The sequence below is a fragment of the Etheostoma spectabile genome, unplaced genomic scaffold, assembly GCF_008692095.1.
Source record: "Etheostoma spectabile isolate EspeVRDwgs_2016 unplaced genomic scaffold, UIUC_Espe_1.0 scaffold00018856, whole genome shotgun sequence".
NCBI classification, from domain to species: Eukaryota; Metazoa; Chordata; class Actinopteri; order Perciformes; family Percidae; genus Etheostoma; species Etheostoma spectabile.
In genome coordinates this window covers 226,980-246,142 of record NW_022604521.1, presented here as the reverse complement: position 1 = coordinate 246,142, position 19,163 = coordinate 226,980, and the positions used below count along the sequence as shown (strand labels likewise).

The 19,163-nt window shown below is 41.3% G+C and overlaps 7 non-coding genes across 7 annotated transcripts; 3 read left to right on the top strand and 4 right to left on the bottom strand.

Moving 5' to 3' along the window:
* Nucleotides 1–865: 865 nt before the first annotated feature.
* trnac-gca (transfer RNA cysteine (anticodon GCA)) lies at nucleotides 866–937 on the bottom strand. Its single transcript has one exon. It is a non-coding gene; the product is annotated as a tRNA-Cys (tRNA).
* A 6,870-nt stretch (nucleotides 938–7,807) lies between these two features.
* On the bottom strand, nucleotides 7,808–7,879 carry trnam-cau (transfer RNA methionine (anticodon CAU)). The gene has a single exon. It is a non-coding gene; the product is annotated as a tRNA-Met (tRNA).
* Nucleotides 7,880–8,088: 209 nt separating this feature from the next.
* trnal-aag (transfer RNA leucine (anticodon AAG)) lies at nucleotides 8,089–8,170 on the top strand. Its single transcript has one exon. It is a non-coding gene; the product is annotated as a tRNA-Leu (tRNA).
* Nucleotides 8,171–11,232: 3,062 nt separating this feature from the next.
* On the top strand, nucleotides 11,233–11,306 carry trnat-agu (transfer RNA threonine (anticodon AGU)). The gene has a single exon. It is a non-coding gene; the product is annotated as a tRNA-Thr (tRNA).
* Nucleotides 11,307–12,045: 739 nt separating this feature from the next.
* trnat-cgu (transfer RNA threonine (anticodon CGU)) lies at nucleotides 12,046–12,118 on the top strand. Its single transcript has one exon. It is a non-coding gene; the product is annotated as a tRNA-Thr (tRNA).
* A 1,932-nt stretch (nucleotides 12,119–14,050) lies between these two features.
* Nucleotides 14,051–14,132, bottom strand: trnas-uga (transfer RNA serine (anticodon UGA)). The gene has a single exon. It is a non-coding gene; the product is annotated as a tRNA-Ser (tRNA).
* Nucleotides 14,133–15,491: 1,359 nt separating this feature from the next.
* On the bottom strand, nucleotides 15,492–15,573 carry trnal-aag (transfer RNA leucine (anticodon AAG)). Its single transcript has one exon. It is a non-coding gene; the product is annotated as a tRNA-Leu (tRNA).
* Nucleotides 15,574–19,163: the final 3,590 nt, after the last annotated feature.

Below are 19,163 nucleotides of genomic sequence, written 5' to 3'. Positions count from 1 at the left end.
GCAGAAAGACAACAGGTGTGTTTCTTTTCGTCTATGATTTATAACCGTAGCAGTGCAAGCATTTATCCCACGGTTTGAGTTCCAGCCACTGCAGTTGCATTTAAAGGTTTTGAAGCCATATACAACATTACCATTGCAAGTTTTTACCCAGGTTTCTTCTTTTATTCAGTGATTTCAATTTCAGTTCAGACAGCCAACAAGCACTTTAAATGTACACCGTTTTACACTTCTATTTTACTGTATTTATGTACTTGTACTGTAGTGTAGTATATTATTGTATATGTTCCGTGTGTATGGGTGTTACGCAGGTATGAGCACCGTTTCTATTTTTATGGATGAGTAAATTTGAGATGCTGTTAAGTTTACTCTTCAGCAGTGGAGACATTAAGTACTGGCCTTTTTTCAATAAAGTATTGACTTTTTCCTTGCAAAAGTTTGTTTCCAATGACATTAACAATCATACCATTAGTTACGGTCCGTGTGTGTGTCACGATTTGGTGTGATGGTGTGTGCAGGTTGTGGGCTGAGTGGTCTAGGTGCTGGATTTAGGCTCCAGTCTCTCTGGTGGTGTGGGTTCAAATCCCACCACTACCTTTGCAAATGTTACTTAGTAGTAGAGAGAGAGAGAGAGAGAGAGAGAGAGTAGAGAGTAGAGAGAGAGAGAGAATGGAATGAAAAGAGGACTGGTGGTAATTAAGGCAGCATAAAGGTATAGAACTATTACTACTACTCAGGTGCCACCACAATCCAGGAAGTCTGAGGGGAGAAAGCACAAGGGCTTTCTGGAAGAAGCAACCTCAGTAAATGCAAGCTTTTATCCTTATCCCAAGTACTATCATAAAGATGATCACCTACACACATCTGCAGGGGGCACCCAGATTTGAACTGGGGACCTCTTGATCTGCAGTCAAATGCTCTACCACTGAACTATACCCCCACATACTCCATGTTGGATATGCTAATGGTGCAGCAACAATTGCTGGGCCTCCACCATGTGGTTACCTTCACCAGTCTGAGAAAGCAGGCAAGGCAAGGCATCTTTTATTTGTATAGCACATTTCAGCACAGGCAATTCAAAGTGCTTACACAAAATCAGTTGAACAGATAAAACACAAGTAAAAACAGTTTAAAATCACAAGCATTAAACCGGTAAAACACATGAATAGACAGTTAAAAACAAAGAGAAACATAACACAAGCAGAAAATTTACAGTGCGCATAAGAAATTTAAAGAAATGAGTAGTCATTTAAAGAAAGGCAGCATCAAATAGAAAGGTCTTCAGCCTTGATTTAAAGAACTGAGTAGCAGCGGATCTACAGGTTTCTGGAGTTTATTCCAGATATGAGGCATAGAAACTGAAGCTGCTTCACCCTGTTTAGTTCTGACTCTGGGGACAGAAAGCAGACCTGTCCCAGATGACTGAGAGGTCTGGGTGGTTCATAGTGTAGTAGCTATCAGCAATATATTTTGGACCTAAACCGTTAAGTGATTTATAAACTAGCAAGAGTACTTTGAAATCAATTCTTTGAGACACAGGAAGCAGTGTAAAGACTTCAGAACTGGAGTGATGTGATCCAGTCTCTTGGTCTTAGTGAGGACTCGAGCAGCAGCGTTCTGATCAGCTGCAGCTGTCTGATTGATTTTTTAGGGAGACCTTTAAGACCCCGTTACAGTAGTCAAGTCTACTGAAGATAAAGGCATGGACAAGTTTTTCCAAATCCTGTTGACACATAAGTCCTTTAACCCTTGATATATCTTAGGTGATAGTAGGCTGACTTTGTAATTGTCTAATGTGGCTGTTAAAGTTCAGGTCTGAGTCCATGACTACACCAAGATTTCTGGCTTTGTCGTTTTGTTTTAACATTGTTGTTTGAAGCTGAGCGCAGACTTTTAATCGTTCCTCTCTTGCTCCAAAACAACCACCTCAGTTTTCCTTCATTTAATTCAGAAAGTTCTGGCACATCCAGCCGTTAATTTGTTCGATGCACTTAGTCAGTTTTTGTATTGGACTATAGTCCCCTGCGATAAGGTTATGTAAATTTGTGTGTCGTTCCGCATAACTATGGTAAACTTATTTTGTTTTTCTCCATATCTGAGCCAGTGGAAGCATGTAGATGTTAAACAGAAGAGGCCCCAGAATGGAGCCCTTGCGGACTCCGCACGTCATATTTGTACGCTCAGATGCATAATTACTATAGACACAAAGTAATCCCTATTCTTTAGGTAGGATCAAACCAGTTTAGTACTGAGCAGAAAGGCCAACGCAGTTTTCCAATCGGTCTAGTAGTATATCGTGGTCGACGTGTCAAATGCAGCACTGAGATCAAGTAATACTAAGATTGAATTTTCCATTATCTGTGTTAAGGTGGATGTCATTAAAGACTTTGACAAGAGCCGTTTCAGTGCTGTGGTGTGGTCGGAAACCCGACTGAAAGGTATCAAAAACTGTTGCTAGTGACAAGAAATGGTTGAGTTGTTGAAAGACTACTTTTTCAATGATTTTACTTAAAAACGGAAGGTTTGATATTGGCCTATAGTTGCTCATAGTGACTTGTCTAGGTTGTTCTTTTTTAAGAGTGGCTTGATTACTGCATTTTCAGGGCCTGTGGAAAGATACCTGAAAGAAGAGATGTGTTCACATCTTAGAAGATCAGAAGTCAAACAATTGGAAACATTTTTGAAAGTCCCGTTGTAGAACATCAAGGCAACAGGTCGAGGTTTTCAGATGTTGAATAATGTCCTCCAGGTTTGTATGGTGATCGTGTGAAATTCTGTCATATTGGAACTATTTTTGCTTGAACACTGTGACAACACATATCCTGGACTTGATATGGAGGCACTGACTGTTTGTCTAATCTTTTGAATTTTGTCTTTGAAGAAGGAGGCAAAGTCATTGCAGGCCTTGGTAGATATAAAGTTCAGATGCTACTGGTACTGGAGGGTTTGTTAACCTATCAACAGTAGCAAACAAAGCACGGGAAATTATTATTGTTTCTAGAGATAATATCAGAGAAAAAGGACCTTCTGTGCATTCCTCAGTTCCAAATTATAAATGCGAAGTCTCTCTTTATAGGAGTTATAATGGACCAGGAGATTTGTTTTTCGCCCACCTTCGTTCAGCTTTCTCTACACTCTCTTTTTTCTGTTCTCACCAGTAGGACATTTCTCCATGGATCTTTTCTTACCAGATACAACTTTGATTTGACCTTAGTGGGAGCAATGGCATCAATAACATTTGTGATTTTACAGTTGAAATTATCTACAAGCTCACTGACTGATAGCCCAGAGAGGGCTGGTGTGGAGGAGAAAAGCTGAAAAATATGTGTCACTGGTGTTTTCAGTGATATACCGTTTTCTGATTATCTTTGTTTGGACACTTTTGGGCACAGAGATAGTGCCGTTAAGAAAACACAGGAATGATCAGAGAGAGCAAACGTCAGTCACCACAACCTTGGAAAGTTCAGACCTTTGGAGACAATCAAGTCCAGAGTGTGCCCCTTATTGTGGGTGGGCTCCGTCACATGCTGAGTCAGTCCATAGTTCTCAAAAACACACAGCTCTTTGTCCCCCTGTCCTGGGGGCTGTCACCATGAATGTTAAAAATCACCGCAATGATTACACAATCAAAGTTAATGCAGATAATAGACAGCAGTTCATGAAGTCATCAATGAAGGTTGCACAATATTTAGGTGGCCTGTAGATTTTAGAAACATCGCTTGAGGGGAAGATCTTATTGAAGAGCAACATATTCAAAAGAAACAAATTTCCATAACATATTTGCGTCAGTGGAATGAGTCATTAAACAAAATGGCGACTCACCTCCTTTCTTATTCACTCTATTCTCACTCATAAAACTGAAGTTAGGGGGAGCTGACTCGATGAGAACAGCAGCGCTGTTATTATGGTCTAACCAGGTTTCAGTTAATAACCATAATCTAGATTGTATCAAATCTCATCTACTGTATGAAAGGGAGTAAAAGAAAGAAAACAGTGTAATCTTCTATAAAGGCCCAAGGTACTTTATGTTAATTACAATAGATGTCAAGACTAAGCGCAGAAATGTGGTCCACACAAGGATCCACACTGTTACAGTACATACTCGACCACAAGCACACAGAAGCACACAAACGCACACACACAGCACCCTTCCCCCTTGCTTACAAACTCTGACAGAAATCAGTTTTCACACTATAACTACTGTATGGATGGATTTGTCTCTTCATAGGCTAAAGAGATAGAGGGTCTCGGAACATGACATTGATACTGGTTGATATAACTGTTGATCGAAATGAGGATGGTCCAAATCGAATGCCCGACTTCATTGGCTTCCAAGCTGTCCATCTCTGCATCCCGGGAACAGATTGCCTCATGAGGTCTGGTTTGAATCGTAAGACTTTGCAGAACAATGTGTAACACCCAAATTTAGAGTTAGACTTCTCGCTTGAGGAAAAAGATTGAAAATATGTGCGGAAGTGAACTACGTTTCCGTGTTTACATTGTAATTCGGTCAGAAACTTCAAGATGTTTCAGACAAATGGCTAGATTTGGACAAAATGGCTTTGATATTACTATCCTTGGACTGTTGGCAACTCATAAAAACAAAACAAAAAAAAAAAAAACTCAAGGTACAATGTTGCCGAACCGGGTAAATGTAGAATGTGCAGGTATGTTAGCACACTTGATTGCTGCTATCCTTTTCAGTATTATTACTTGATTGCAGTTATTTACCTGCTTATATCATAGTATTTTTGAATGTGGTCTTATCTGAATCCTGAGGGTCTAAGATTTCAGGCGTGTGACGCATATTTGAAGATTAAATGCAATTAACTACCTTTATGTAGCGTCCCTGTTTTAGTTTTTACTGTCCAAAATCACAATCTACATATGCAACATTGTATACAGACTGTTACACAGAAGGACACTACTTCATTTTATAATGAATATCAGAACAATAAATATTCATGTTCAACTTACTGAACTATTGCTGGTAACATTACTTTAAGTGTAAGATGGTAACTTTTACTTAAGTTAACCAATCTACAATCACCATAAGACAGCAGTTATAAATGAGACAACATGCACACCACAAACTACACCCAACACTAACCATCAAACACTGTTGTGACCAGAAACAACTGGTCTTCCAGTAATAGTATTTTTGCTTAGTGACGCTCCTTCTCCCGCTCCCTCCTCAGGTCACATGACAGCCACCTGTTCTTTCTTTCGGTAGCCGCTCTGAGCCGACACTCTTTGGACAACACATTTAAACACATGGATGTGTTTAAATGTCTTTAGGCGGCATATTCTCATCCTTCACCATATCTGCAGGAAAAAACAAAAAAAACAAAAACAATGACATTAAACTACATTAGTGATTCCCAAAGTGGGGGTCGGGACCCCCAGGGGGGTCGCGAGCCAGAGAGGGGGGGTCGCAAGTTGATTTCCAGAAATAAAAAAAAATTTAAAAAACGATTAGACATAGCATGTTAGCCATGATTTTAACACAAGATAAAACTGGTGGCTAAATTTAAAATAACAAGCAACTAAATAAAAAGGGAAAGCTGTTTTGATTTTCTTTCTTTCCGAGTAGCGTCTCCAACATTAACACCACAACTGCCGGGATTCCAAAAGTACTGGAACAAGATTCTAAACTCTATAATCTGTCATGATAAACACTAATTGCAATTTAATGCAGGTATTGTGTTAGGATATCTTTAGAAAAACGAAATACACCAAAATGTACAATTTATCGTGTTTAATTATACACTTTAGTTGCCCAGTGTTCAATAATTCATATCATGGCATAGTAAACGTAATTATTTCATTCACATCTGAAAAATATGGTATGTAAACATGCAAATAACACCTAAAAGTATTTTCTTTGAACATTTATACCTAACTAACCTGTCACTGCCTCTGTGTGTTGGTGTCTGCTGTGGTGCGCATTGCTCCTCGGACCGCGCCCCCCCCCCCCCCCCCGCTGCTCGGACCGCGCCCCCCCGCTGCTCGGACCGCGCCCCCCCCGCTGCTCGGACCGCGCGCCCCGCTCCCTTTCCTCCTCTAACTCGTGTCTCAGCTCCTCTGCCAGTTCTGCCTGAACTTCCTCCAGACAATGTCCCTGCTGGTGCCCTCCTTGGAGAGGATGTGTGTGATTCCAGCCAGTTTGAGGATGTATAAAGTTGTATAAACACGTAGGCAGCCCCGGCCATCTAGCTCCGTGTACCGCTCCTTCCACAGAGCGAGCGCCCGGCGCTGCCTTCTGGTCCAGAACGGGTCCATCCACGCCGTACTCATGGTGGTAGCAGCGTTACCAACCCGGGCTTTACCTTCGGCCCATCGCTGATGCCCACAGTTGTTACTCCAGACCGATTAAAAACCACACCACGAATATCCCGAATACTGTATGGCCGAAATAGGTAAAAGGGATTTTTCTTTTTTTTGGCCTAGTGTGTAATGTATATAAAAACTATTTTAAATTAAAATATAGAGCTTTTTTACTTGCTGTGCTCCAAACATACTGCACATCCACCTCATTAGGTGAGATTAAGTTCAAATTAAAGTAATGAGTAAATTACTGTAGAATAATGTCATGGCTGTTGTGTTATTTTGTGTGTCAATATGCTCATGTTTGGATACGCCTGTAGTGCGTGCGCGGTTGCGCGCAATGTTTATAGTGGGGGGGGTGGGGGGTCGCGAGTCACTTGCACCGTTACTTTGGGGGTCGCGGGCTGAAAGTTTTGGGAAACCCCTGACCTAGGTAACAAGTGAAGAACACAAACAAGCTAACTTTTAAATTGCCAGAACTACAGACCAATACAAGAACAGGCTTAAATGAACTGACAACATCAGTTCTAGGACTTACAGTTCTAAAAGACGCAAACAATCTCAGTTGATTATCCTCCGGACAACTAGTCTCTTGCTCTTTCTCTCACAATCACACCTGATATACGACTTTTAGTACAAAACTAAAGTAACAAGCCAATTTCGTAAAATGTAAGGAGTAGAAAGTGCAAATTGTAGTAGACTGCCTCAGTCTGTGGATCCTTATGGAGGAAGCTTGATTGATTGATATACTGCCTTATTTGTACCATAACAGAGATCTAATATTGTATTAACCAGGTTGGGCAAGTAACCTTTCTGGTTACTTCTTGACAAATAGAGTAAGTAACATCACTCAACGAAAACTACTGCAAAGGCTGGAATCAAACCCAGGTCAAGTGCTTGGAAGGCAGTTACCTAAAGCACCTAAGTAAGTAAAGGATTAATAAAGATAAGTCTTAGTCAATCTCAGAAAACAGTTTTAAAAAACTGAAAATCTTCAGGAGATGTAGCTCAGTGGTAGAGCTCATGCTTTACATGTATGAGGACCTGGCATCTTCAGCAGGTATTATGGTAGAGTCTTTAAAAGAGCTGCAGAGACATTACCTCCTGTGGTAATCTGACTGGTAGGGTTATAGAACGTAGTGGTAGACTAAGACCTCCTGTTACACAAACTAAGCGGTGTGCTCTTTCTTTTATACCTCAGACTATCAGACAGCACAACAAGCACTTTAAATGCACATGTTTTACAGTCTCTATTTTACTGTATTTTGTACTTAAACTGCAGTATGTTTTTAGTATTATGCTCCAGTTTTTAGAGGTGTTACAGCAGGTATGAGCACTGTAGTTTCCATTTTCATAGATGAAATAACTGGACATGCTATTAGGTTTACTCTTCAGCAGATGGAAACCTTAAATCCCAGACACTTCCTTTGCTAAACATCCACAGACTGGAAATAGACTCAGTGCTCATACAAATGATGAGATTTAGCAGAGGATGGTTTCGATCCATCGACCTCTGGGTTATGGGCCCAGCACGCTTCCGCTGCGCCACTCTGCTCTGCTGTTTGGGCTCAAGGGATGGAAATTCTGTGATTCACATTTTGAGGGAAGGTGGCAACAAAGGTTCTAACAGCTTACGAGTGGCAAAGTTTAACATTTTGTAGACCTTGCAACTTGCGTATCACTCTGCTCAGCCTCCCTGGTCTACTCCAAGGTGGTGGAAAGTAAGCTTCAGCCAATCCTCCGCCAAGTTGCCTGTTATTTGCAGGTAGTGTGGCCGAGTGGTCTAAGGCGCTGGATTAAGGCTCCAGTCTCTCTGGAGGCGTGGGTTCAAATCCCATCACTGCCATTTGCATCCATTACATAGCTGGAAGCCAACCAAGGTGATGTCTTACAGCTGTGTCATTTGGGCTGAACTTGGTGAAGTAACTAGAATCATCCATCAATTACCTTGCTGAGATTGTTCCTTGTCAACCTGAGGTTAAACAATTGGTGAAACCTACCTTTCCAGCACTTTGGAGTAGAAAATCAAAAAATAATTGTGATAATTAATCGTGATCTCCATATTGATCAAAATAATCGTGATTATCACTTTGGCCATAATCATGCAGCCCAAAGAGATCTAATGTTTAATCCAACCAGGTTGGGCAAGTAACCTTTCTGCTGACTTCTTGTTAAAAAAAAGCAAGTACATCACTCAGAGAAAGCTACTGCGATGGCTGGGAATCAAACCCAGGTCAACTGCTTGGAAGGCAGCTATGCTCACCACTATACCACCATCACTGGGAAATACAATGTCCACTTCAAATCTTGTAATACATCTGGGCATTGAGACTGTGAAGTGCGCTCTATCACTGAGCTACAGCCCCTGATGATTCCGATATTCCCTCCAGGGGGTCCTGTGTTATCACATTCACAAGAATGGGAAGTGCGTTCATAAACATGTTGACCTTCAATAGCTCAGTTGGTAGAGCTGAGGACTGTAGAGGCACAAATCCAAAATCCTTAGGTTTCTGGCTCAAAAAAGCAGTCTCTTCCAGAGTTTTCCCTTCACGGATCAATCAAGTATTTCTGATTCTGGTGTAGAGATGGACAGCCGACCCAAAAGCATAACACTTCTTGCTGAGACATAACAAAAAAAAACAAGAAGGGCTTATTTAAAGGTTTTATTGCTTACTTAGCCATATACTTGTAACATTATTTATTAATATAACATTAAAAATAATCACATGTTAGTCATATTTTTTATGAATTAATTTATTTTAAAAACTATAGGATGGCTGAGTGTTCCAAGGCTCTGCGTTCAGGTCGCAGTCTCCACGGGGGACTTGGATTCAAATCCCACTTCTTACATGAATTGTTTCCTTCTACAACTAATTTCAGAGACATGTTATTGGGAAGCTTGAACTCAGCTATTCTCTACATTATAGTGGACATTAATTTGGGCAAGATACTGAATTGAAAGTACAGCCGCACCTTTTGTGAGCATCTGCATTATCAACCCATGTAAAGTTACCATGTGTACACAGTAGACCTATCTACTGCTGTATTCATTGTTTGTGGCAAGAGCTTTTAAAACCTATTCTTGACTTGCCTTGTTCCACATCCTGTGTGAACGCTTAGCTTACTAAATGACTTAAATTAGCCAGTAATTGTTGTGTGCCTTCAATAGCATAAGTGTTGATATTATGAAAGAAGCGGCCTGGCAAACCAATGTTGCCTTTTAGAACAGTGGTTCCATGGTGTAATGGTAAGCACTCTGGCCTTTGAATCCAGTGATCCGAGTTCAAGTCTCAGTGGAACCTGGTTTTAAGCCAGAGTACTGTTGAAATAAAAAAATCAACCTCTACACTGTCCACATCTAGGCTAACGGTAAAGTATTCTTGGCTGTTTGACTGAAACAGTATGTTGGTGGTGGCATGTTGAGCTGTGACCTGTACTTCACGTTAACTTAAAAGACCTCCAAATTTAGACTTAGTTGAACATATTGAGATATTTCCACAATGTTGACCCAAATGTCAGTCTCTTTCCCATCTAGTTGGGACATGTCTGGACACAGGTGGACATTTTGGACAGAAACATTGGTGGATCTTGATTCCCACCACAGGATTTAGCCTGCATTGCACATTGGGAGTCGGTAGATGCCTTCACATCCCATGCAATGTACTACAATTGTCAAGCACATTTCAAACACTTTCTTCTGGTCCCATAAACCCATATATTTGGGCTGACAATAGGGAAACCTTCCCTTGATAACTATGACCTGGATGACTGAGTACCGTATCATGACATAGTTGACTTACCATATTATTATTTCTGTGAGAGATCCTACTACACGTTGGAATATTCAGTCAGGATGGCTGAGCGGTCCAAGGTGCTGCGTTCAGGTCGCAGTCTCCACTGGAGGTGTAGGTTCGATATTGGGGATATTGTTTTTTTTTGTTTGTTGTGGTGGTGTAGCTTGGGGGGGGTGGTAAGATAAGTTGCTTGCAAGGGTTACACAGTCATCAGCACACATTGCAAACCGACTTTCAACAGTACATTCCCGTACCTACTTCACATTTGCTCTTTGGTTGCTCGGCCATTCTTATCAAATATGGCTGCCAGAAAGGGATGGGGACGAAGATGGTGCATCCTGTTTAATTAGTTACACAGTTAAGCAGTTACACTTATATTCTATGGTCTTCTTTTAATTTTATTAGCATGTTTATTGAGTTAAATTCGATGCAATTAGGGTTTTTTTACGGTTGATTGATTCTGGGGTTGTGTAAATAAAGTAGGCAGGACTAGATTATAGCCGATAGATATCAGAGATCCACCCATTACCTTAGTTTTTATGCGTTGTACTTTTTCCTTGCCAGGTGAGTTAAGGAAACTGTTACAGCATAGCGGAGTATTCTGTCCACCTCCACACCCGTAGTCTTCTCTTCAAGCAGACTTACTGCCTCCTGGTCTTGACTTGGTTACCACTTTCTCATTTTTGTATGGCAGCACATCCAGCTGCTAGAGATTCTCAACAATCTGGAAGAGCTCCATGTTGGAAGGAACAGTGGACGTCAGAAGGTTGCGGCCGTAGCTGTTGCTCTACGATCCGTGCTGGGCTCTGAAACGTTCCCCCAGTCTGGTTCGAATGGTGAGCGGTCCATCTGGTGGACCGAGCTTCACTGGCTCTATGGGGGTGAGATGTGGATGATCAGCACCAATGAGAAGGAGTGGCTGGCGTTCTCAAACTGCTGAAGGGAGAGACCTGCCAGGTACTTCTACCTCTTCTGCAGACTGACTGGATAGGATTGATCCGCCAAGCCTAGGCGAGCTAAGCCGTTACTCCCAATACTACCTGTCAGTATACTGTATGTTTAGCTTATATAAGGTAAAGACAAATTTAGACTTAACAGTGTATCTACTTGTGGAGGTGCTGTGGCTTAGTTGGTTAAAGTGCTTGTCTAGTAAACAGGAGATCCTGGGTTCAAATCCCAGCAGCACCTAGTTGTTGGAGAGATTTACCTCTTTTGGCGTGTCGTCATCATCATGTCAACCCAATCCCTGTGAAAGTACCCTGGTAGTAAATGAAAATGTTATGTTACATTTACACAGAAACACCAATAACATGCCCACAAGGTGTTCTATTTGCCTGATAACTAATTAAATTAATTAATAAATGCGCTACTTTGACTCCACTACAGTTCTGTGTCAGTCAGCTGCTCCATTTCCCTCACCACTGAGTCAGACTTAATGCCCCGCCCACAACAACATCTGATTGGCAGGCAACTTAAAAACAAGTACAGGTAATCTCTGCAACAACAAGGTGCTGCCGGGAAGTGAACCCAGGAAGTTCTGCTGACTAGACAGGCCCTTTAACTAACTAAGCCACAGCACCTCTGGGGAGGAACACGGATGCATGGCCATTATGGAGGTACTCGGTGTAAACAACTGAGGTGGTTGGGTCATCTGGTAAGGATGCCTCCTGGGGGCCTCCGTAGAGAGCTGGTCCAGGCACATCCAGCTGGGAGGAGGCCTCGGGGAAGACCCTGGACTAGGTGGAGAGAGTACATCTCCAACCTGGCCTGGGAACGCCTCAGGATCCCCCAGTCGGAGCTGGTTTATGTGGCTAGGCAAAGGGCAGTTTGGGGTCCCCTGCTGGAGCTGCTGGACAAAGATGGATGGATGGAGGGAACCCTTTTCTCTAGCTCATTGTATGCTTGCAAGACAGACTTCACTGCAGGAGGCGCTGTAGCTTAGTGGTTAAAGTGCCTGTCTCGTAAACAGGAGATCCTGGGTCCAAATCCCAGCAGTGCCTGGTTCTCACTTAATGAATTGTTTCTATATGTTTGCCAATACTAAACGTGTGCAACCAAGTTAATGCTTGATGTTTCTAGAGCACTTAAGTGACATGTGGTGTTGTTTTCTACCATAACATTACATGTGTCCATGTAAAGCGAATGAAAGCCTTTTGTTGGAGGTGTTTTTGCAACTTTAGTGTAAGGATTATAAAGTTTTTATTATCATGAATTTCAGTCTTACCTTGGAAGCTTAGGGCTCCTGCACACTGCCTGCATGGCGTGAGCGTGCCAGCTGAGGTTAGAATGCTTACCGTATTGGTCAATACTGTTAACATGAGAGAAATAAAAACAGACACGCCACACAGCAAACGCTATGTTGACTGTTGAGGAGGACTAAATTAAGACTGTATTTAAGCTTTTCATGGCTTTCCATGAAACATGGCCAGCCTGGAGTGAGTGGTTAATGACCTTTGTGATGAGGGGACTTATGGCATGGAGGTTAGATTTTACCAGACCTGTGGGAAAAGGGTCTCTCATCTCTCAAGGTCTTTGCATAGGACTTCTGTTGTTCTCGTAGGCCTGCCTATGAACAGTGAGTCCTGAGGCGTCGCTCAAGGACATGTCCAGCTGTTTTCATTTGCCGGAGTTCTTAGGGGTCCCCTGCTGGAGCTGCTGGATGAAGATGGATGGATGGAAGCAACCGTGTTCATTAGCTCATTGTATTCTTGCAAGACAGGCTTATCTGTAGAAGGCGCTGTAGCTTAGTGGTTAAAGTGCCTGTCTTGTAAACAGGAGATCCGGGGTCCAAATCCCAGCAGGGAACGTTATAACCAGGAGGGAACGTTCTCTAAACGTTAGCTTTTGGTTCGAACTAACCTTTAGAGAACCAAAAACTAACGTTCCCTAACGTTCTCTAAACGTTCTGTGTTAGTGGCGTACTTATCGCTGTCAAAAGGTATGGTGTTATGTCTGACAATGATACTCAATACAGGAAACATGACAATGCATACTATTTTTTTTTATTCTTCAAGTTTGTCTTTTTGTCGTTAATGGCCACAAGTGAACAGTTCCTTTCTGCCTTTGACCGACATATTTCGGCTTGTTTGTCCAGCCCCTGAGTATGCACAGCAGAGCAGAGTGGCGCAGCGGAAGCATGCTGGGCCCATAACCCAGAGGTCGATGGATCGAAACCATCCTCTGCTAATTCCTATGCTTTGCACCAGCAGTAAATATATTTCCAGTCAGATGTTTAACATAGCGTCTGTTGCTGCTAGTGTCTGAAGTGAAATGTCTGCACCGGCCGAGGAGTTAACTTAATAGTTTGTCAAGTTCATTTCTCCCATAAATATAGAAACTACAGTGCTCATACCTGCTGTAACACCCATACAAACTGGAGCATAAAACAATAAATACATTACACTACAGTTAATAAATACTGTAAATAGAAACATGTACGTTTAAAGTGCTTGTTGTGCTGTCTACCAGTCAGATTACCACAGGAGGTAATATCTTTGCAGCTCTTTTAAAGACTCTACCATAATACCTGCTGGAGATGCCAGGTCCTCATACATGTAAGCATGAGCTCTACCACTGAGCTACATCCCCTGAAGATTTTCAGAGTTTTTTTACTTTTTTCTGAGATAGACTTAGACTTATCTTTATTAATCCTTTTGGGATGACTCTCGCAAGGAAATTGAAATATGTTGTGTATAGCTTTAAAACCTGTAAATGGCTGGAAATCAAACCTGGGCAAAATGATTGAACTGCTATACAACGTTCACTGCAAATCTTGTACCACAGACTGAAAAGACATACTTTGGTGGAGACTGGTGGCTTCTAGTACCTGTGAGATAACACAATATTGCTCACAAAGGTACATCTGCAATTCGGTAATGTGTGATTTACCATATTGTGTCATTGGTTTGCTGCCAATCTTAAAGAATGCCTCTCGTTGTCAGCAGGATTTGAACCTGCGCAGGGAGACCCCAATGGATTTCAAGCCCATCGCCTTAACCACTTGGCCACGACAACCTGAAATCCAGCGGTATACCTGTTTGCACATACGTTCATAAACTTTTCAGTTGGTTACTAGTAGTTACCAGACACGGGCAAATTGCAAATCGTAGTGCACTGCCTGTGTCTGTGGATCCTCGTGGAGGCAGCTTGATTGATTGATATGCTCTCTTATTTTTACCATAACAGATATCTAATATTTTATCAAATTGGGTTGGGCAAGTAACCTTTCTGGTTACTTCTTGACAAATAAAGCAAGTAGCTACACAATGAAAACTACTGCGATGGCTGGGAATCGAATCCAGGTCAACTGCTTGGAAGGCAGCTATGCTCACCGCTATACCACCATCACTGGACAGTGCAATTGGTGTCCTTAAAGGTTGGATTTTTCCTTTTCGTTAAATAAGGCATTAAGATCAATTACCAAACAATGATTTTTTTAATTCCTCTTTTTAGTCAACTTGGGTTCCTAAACACATGCACACCACTGTATGCATGTATACCTGCATGCATTTAAAAATGTAGGCTTAAAAAAAAAACAGAGCCGTATTGACACAAAAAAAGAATTTGACAGCAGAAAGCACCATTTTAAGGACACACAGTAGACCTACAATGAAATTGTAATTGCATTGCTTTGAAAATAGTAAGAACCTTCTTCATCACAAACCTGATGGTGCAGTACTTGATCCACATGGATCCACTTGCTGTCCCTCTGGCTGTTCCTCTCTCTGTCCCATTTATGTTTCTTCATCCACCTCACCCTCTTCTTCATCCTCCTCACCCTCTGGAATATCCCTCTCTGTGTCAGAGCCCTCACTTTGGTCACATGCCCTCTCTCCAAACTCCCAAGAGAGGAGACCTGGGTGAAATATGTAATGTTATTGTTGTGTATGGCTTCAAAAAGTGGTGCTATACCTGTTTGCAGTGTTCATAACCTATTCAATTGGATTAGTAATACCAGACACGGGCAAAGTGCATATTGTAGTCCACTGCCTGTGTCTGTGGATCCTCGTGGAGGCAGCTTGATTGATTGATATGCTCCCTTGTTTGAACCATAAAAGAGATCTAATGTTTTATCAAATCAGGTAAAAGAACTCCACAGTGGCCCCAGGGATTGATTAAATTTGTTGAGAAATATTGTAAGGAGAGGCTGTCTTGGTTGACACACCTCTTCAACATTGCGTGGAGGTCTGTGGCAGTGCCTAAGGAGTGGCAGACCAGGGTGGTTGCTCCCCTCTTCAAGAAGAATGGCATCTGCCCATTACAGGAGTATCACACTGCTCAGCCTCCTTGGTAAACTCTACTCCAAGGTGCTGGAAAGTCAGGTTTAGCTAATCCTCAGCAAGGAGTGTGCCAATGTATGTAACATTTCAGCAATGGCAGTGGTGGGATTTGAACCCACGCCTCCAAAGAGACTAGAGCCTTAATCCAGCGCCTTAGACCGCTCGGCCACACTACCTGCAAATATCACTTCCCCAAAATAAAAATACAGTGACTTGCTGGTGGTCAACCACTTGCTCAAGCACATGAATGGAAGTTGTGATTCTATGGTTATTTCTGAGATCAACATTCTCAGACAGGTGTTTTATAATCAATAGGTTAAAAGGGAAACGCATTTGCTCTATAAGTAGACTTCCAGAGTATTTGCATAACAAAGGCACAAGATTGGACGTTGTGACACAATGTGGTTGTCAGATGTGCCTTCATGAGAAATATTGTGTTATCTCCAGGCCCGGCCCTAAACAATTTGGTGCCCTAGGCAAGATTTTAGGTGGCGCCCCTTTGCATCACTGTACAGTACTTGCATGTCTGCTAGTGTACATATACTCACAAGAAACTAAAAAGATTTGTCTTGGACATTTTTTATTTACATAAAACAATATTCACATTAAAAAAACTTAAAAATAATTAAAGAAACAAAACAAATGAACTCAATATCTGAAATACAATATAAATAGCTTATATAAAGTATTAAATTAAAATACTACCAAAAAAGTTTAAACAAGTGACATTAACGTAAATACAATATAAATAACCTATAGAAATTATTACACTTCCATGTTGCCATGTGAGCATTATGCTCCTGGCTATCCTCATGGACCTTGAGCAAGTGACTTGCATTTTTCCAGTCCTTTAGTCCTTCCCTGTTAAGTTTGTACTCTCTTTTAGAGAAATGTTTGCAACAGAAGCAGTGCAAGCTATGGTCTTTTGTAGAGTACATAAGCCAGCTTCTTCTGACTTTTTCTCCATTGATTAAGAGTCTGTTAAAATAGTCATGCTGACACCTTCGTCCGTCTTTTGTTTTAGGGAATGTAAAGCTATTTTCTACTTGAAATGGACCTCTGTAAACCAACTCTGTTCGTACCTTATCAGTTAACGGATGTGGCCAGTCAGCCCGGTCTACTGGAGCAACAGGAGGGGCACTTGATGCTGCTTCTTCAGTGCTGGGTTGTGCTGCTGAGGTGAGATGATTTGCAGGGGTTTGACTGAGAAACCTCAGCAGTGCATCTGTAGACAGAAGAGGAATATGTGACCCCAGTCTAATAATAAACATTATTTCAAGAATAAAGTAAAATTAAATTAAATAATATAAACAAAAAAGAGATGCATGCATGATGTACACTATTGTTTATAATATACAATATAAATTTTGGATTAGAAAAATTATTACTGTAATTTATTGTTATTACAGTGAAATGCTAATTAGAATAATGCAATGGATCGGTAAACTGCAGAATAATATACTATAGCATGTGGGAATGCTAACTTTGCTGTAACATTAATGATGTACATTTTAACACTAACATAGTTTAACATGATGAACACACTTAAGATAATATGAGCTATAACACAGCTAATAGCTAGGCTGATAAGTAGGAAAAATTAGTAGTACTTTGAACGACTATTACCACCTGGGAAAAGGTAAAATAACCATGTCAATGCAATTAATATTATAATATCTGCTTAATAAATCTAATATATACACATTTGCCTGAGGATGGCAAGAGGGGGGGCATTTAAATCACTATTTTCCAACAACCCTTCCATAACATTAACCGATGTTAAAACTAACAGATAGCGCTCGCTATTTATTGATTAGCCAACTATGTCATGCTAACGGCTAATGCTATTATCGATCATTGTTCTGCAACAGCAAAATAATATCATTATCATCATCACCTTTACTGTAACATTACCTCTGTCTTTGTCACGTTTTTCCTCCTCTTCTTTTCTTTTTTTCCTCCCCTGGGCACCAGACAGTTAAGGACGCTTTGACATTATGAGATTTAGATGCAGGTAAAGGAAGTCGGGCTTATTTATTTTTAATTAAGGTGACGTTATAGGTACAGCACAGGCCGGGCGCCCCCTGGTGGTTTGCGCCCTTAGCATTTGCCTATACTGCCTAAGCCACAGGCCGGCCCTGATGGTGCTGATATGATTGTAGAAGCTGATTACACAATACTTAGCCTTTATTATTAGACTCCTGGTCCATAAAACAAAAACTAAATAAAAAGACAAATACACAAGAACAGGCACCAATTAAAGATGGCCGCTCTACCAGTAATCCCATCAGGGGACTGGTATCACAAAGCACCGGACCTCGGGCCAGTCTCTGCGTCGAGGCATAAACCTCAAAATACACGTGTGCCCGCTCTCCCCCCATGATCCACCCCGGCCACAGACCAATCCAGTTCTACATCAGATTCCTCAGTAAAGCAGAGCATGGAATAACTCCTTCTGGACAGAACTACACCTGCACTACACCACCTGGGTTTCCTGAGTAGAAGACACCAGCCGTCATTAGAAGGGACCCACACATACACGTATATATGTATATATATATATATATATATATATATATATATATATATATACAGCCGTCATTAGCATAGACCCGCAGCTTATTGGAGCTCGTCTTTTGGAACTTGAACCACAAGGCAGCAGGGTAAAAAGCAGAATAATATGGTTTAAAGAGGTTTATCTCGACAGTGTCAGAACACCAGGAGGACTTCCAGGCGACCATGTTACACACACACACACACACACACGTACACACATATACACTCTCACACACACCCACATACATTATCACGTACACACACACAAGCACACACAGAAACATATATACACACATACAAAGACACACAAAGACGCATACACACACACACAGACAAACACACACACATACAGTCTCACTCACACACATACACTATTGAGGTCATAAGTGTGATTTGGAATTGAATGTGCAGCCTTCCCATTGTATTTATGTTATGGAATTAAAAGTTATTCTAAGGATGATTTTGAGCATTATTCACTGTTTTATTCACTATTAATCTGAACATAACTGTGTGTGTCAGTCCCTCCAGCATTTCGCAATGTCGTAATTGTACAATTCACACAAATTCAACCAATCACCGTGACTTTGGTGCGACCCCCAATTTTGACCAATCACTGGAACTTTTCTGTAAATTTGACCAAGAACCGGAATCTTCCGCGACTTCAACAAATCCCAGCAGTCCCACGCGCCAGTCTTGTCTCAGTATGTGACACATGAGGGATGCAGGAAAAACTGGAGAAGAGGCGTACAGGATGACCTAAACTGAGAACAGCTTCACTCATTGTAAGTGCAATGATACGTTAAAGGCTAACAAATACTTTATCAAACCATAGGAATGTGTCCGAGGCCAGGTGAGGAATTAACGTAAAGATAAACAAGCCACAGACACATATGTTCAAATTTGATTAATTCAACAAATTGTCTTAAATCCTCCAGCCAGTTTCTTATTACGCCAACATTTGCAGCATCCTGAGCCTTTTTCAGAAGGTTAGTACAAAAACTTAGCCTAGAGTAAAGTTATTTTTAAACGTAAAAAAGACATTGCAACTTTTATTGCAAGACAAAAAAGCTATACAAAAGCTCCCGCGAAAAAAATCTGGCATTTTGGACTGCAATTCTCACAAAAAAAAAAAAAGGCCCAAAAATTCTGGACGGACTAATGTCTCCGTCTGCTGAAAAGTACAATATATAACCATTTCCCCAGGTGTGTG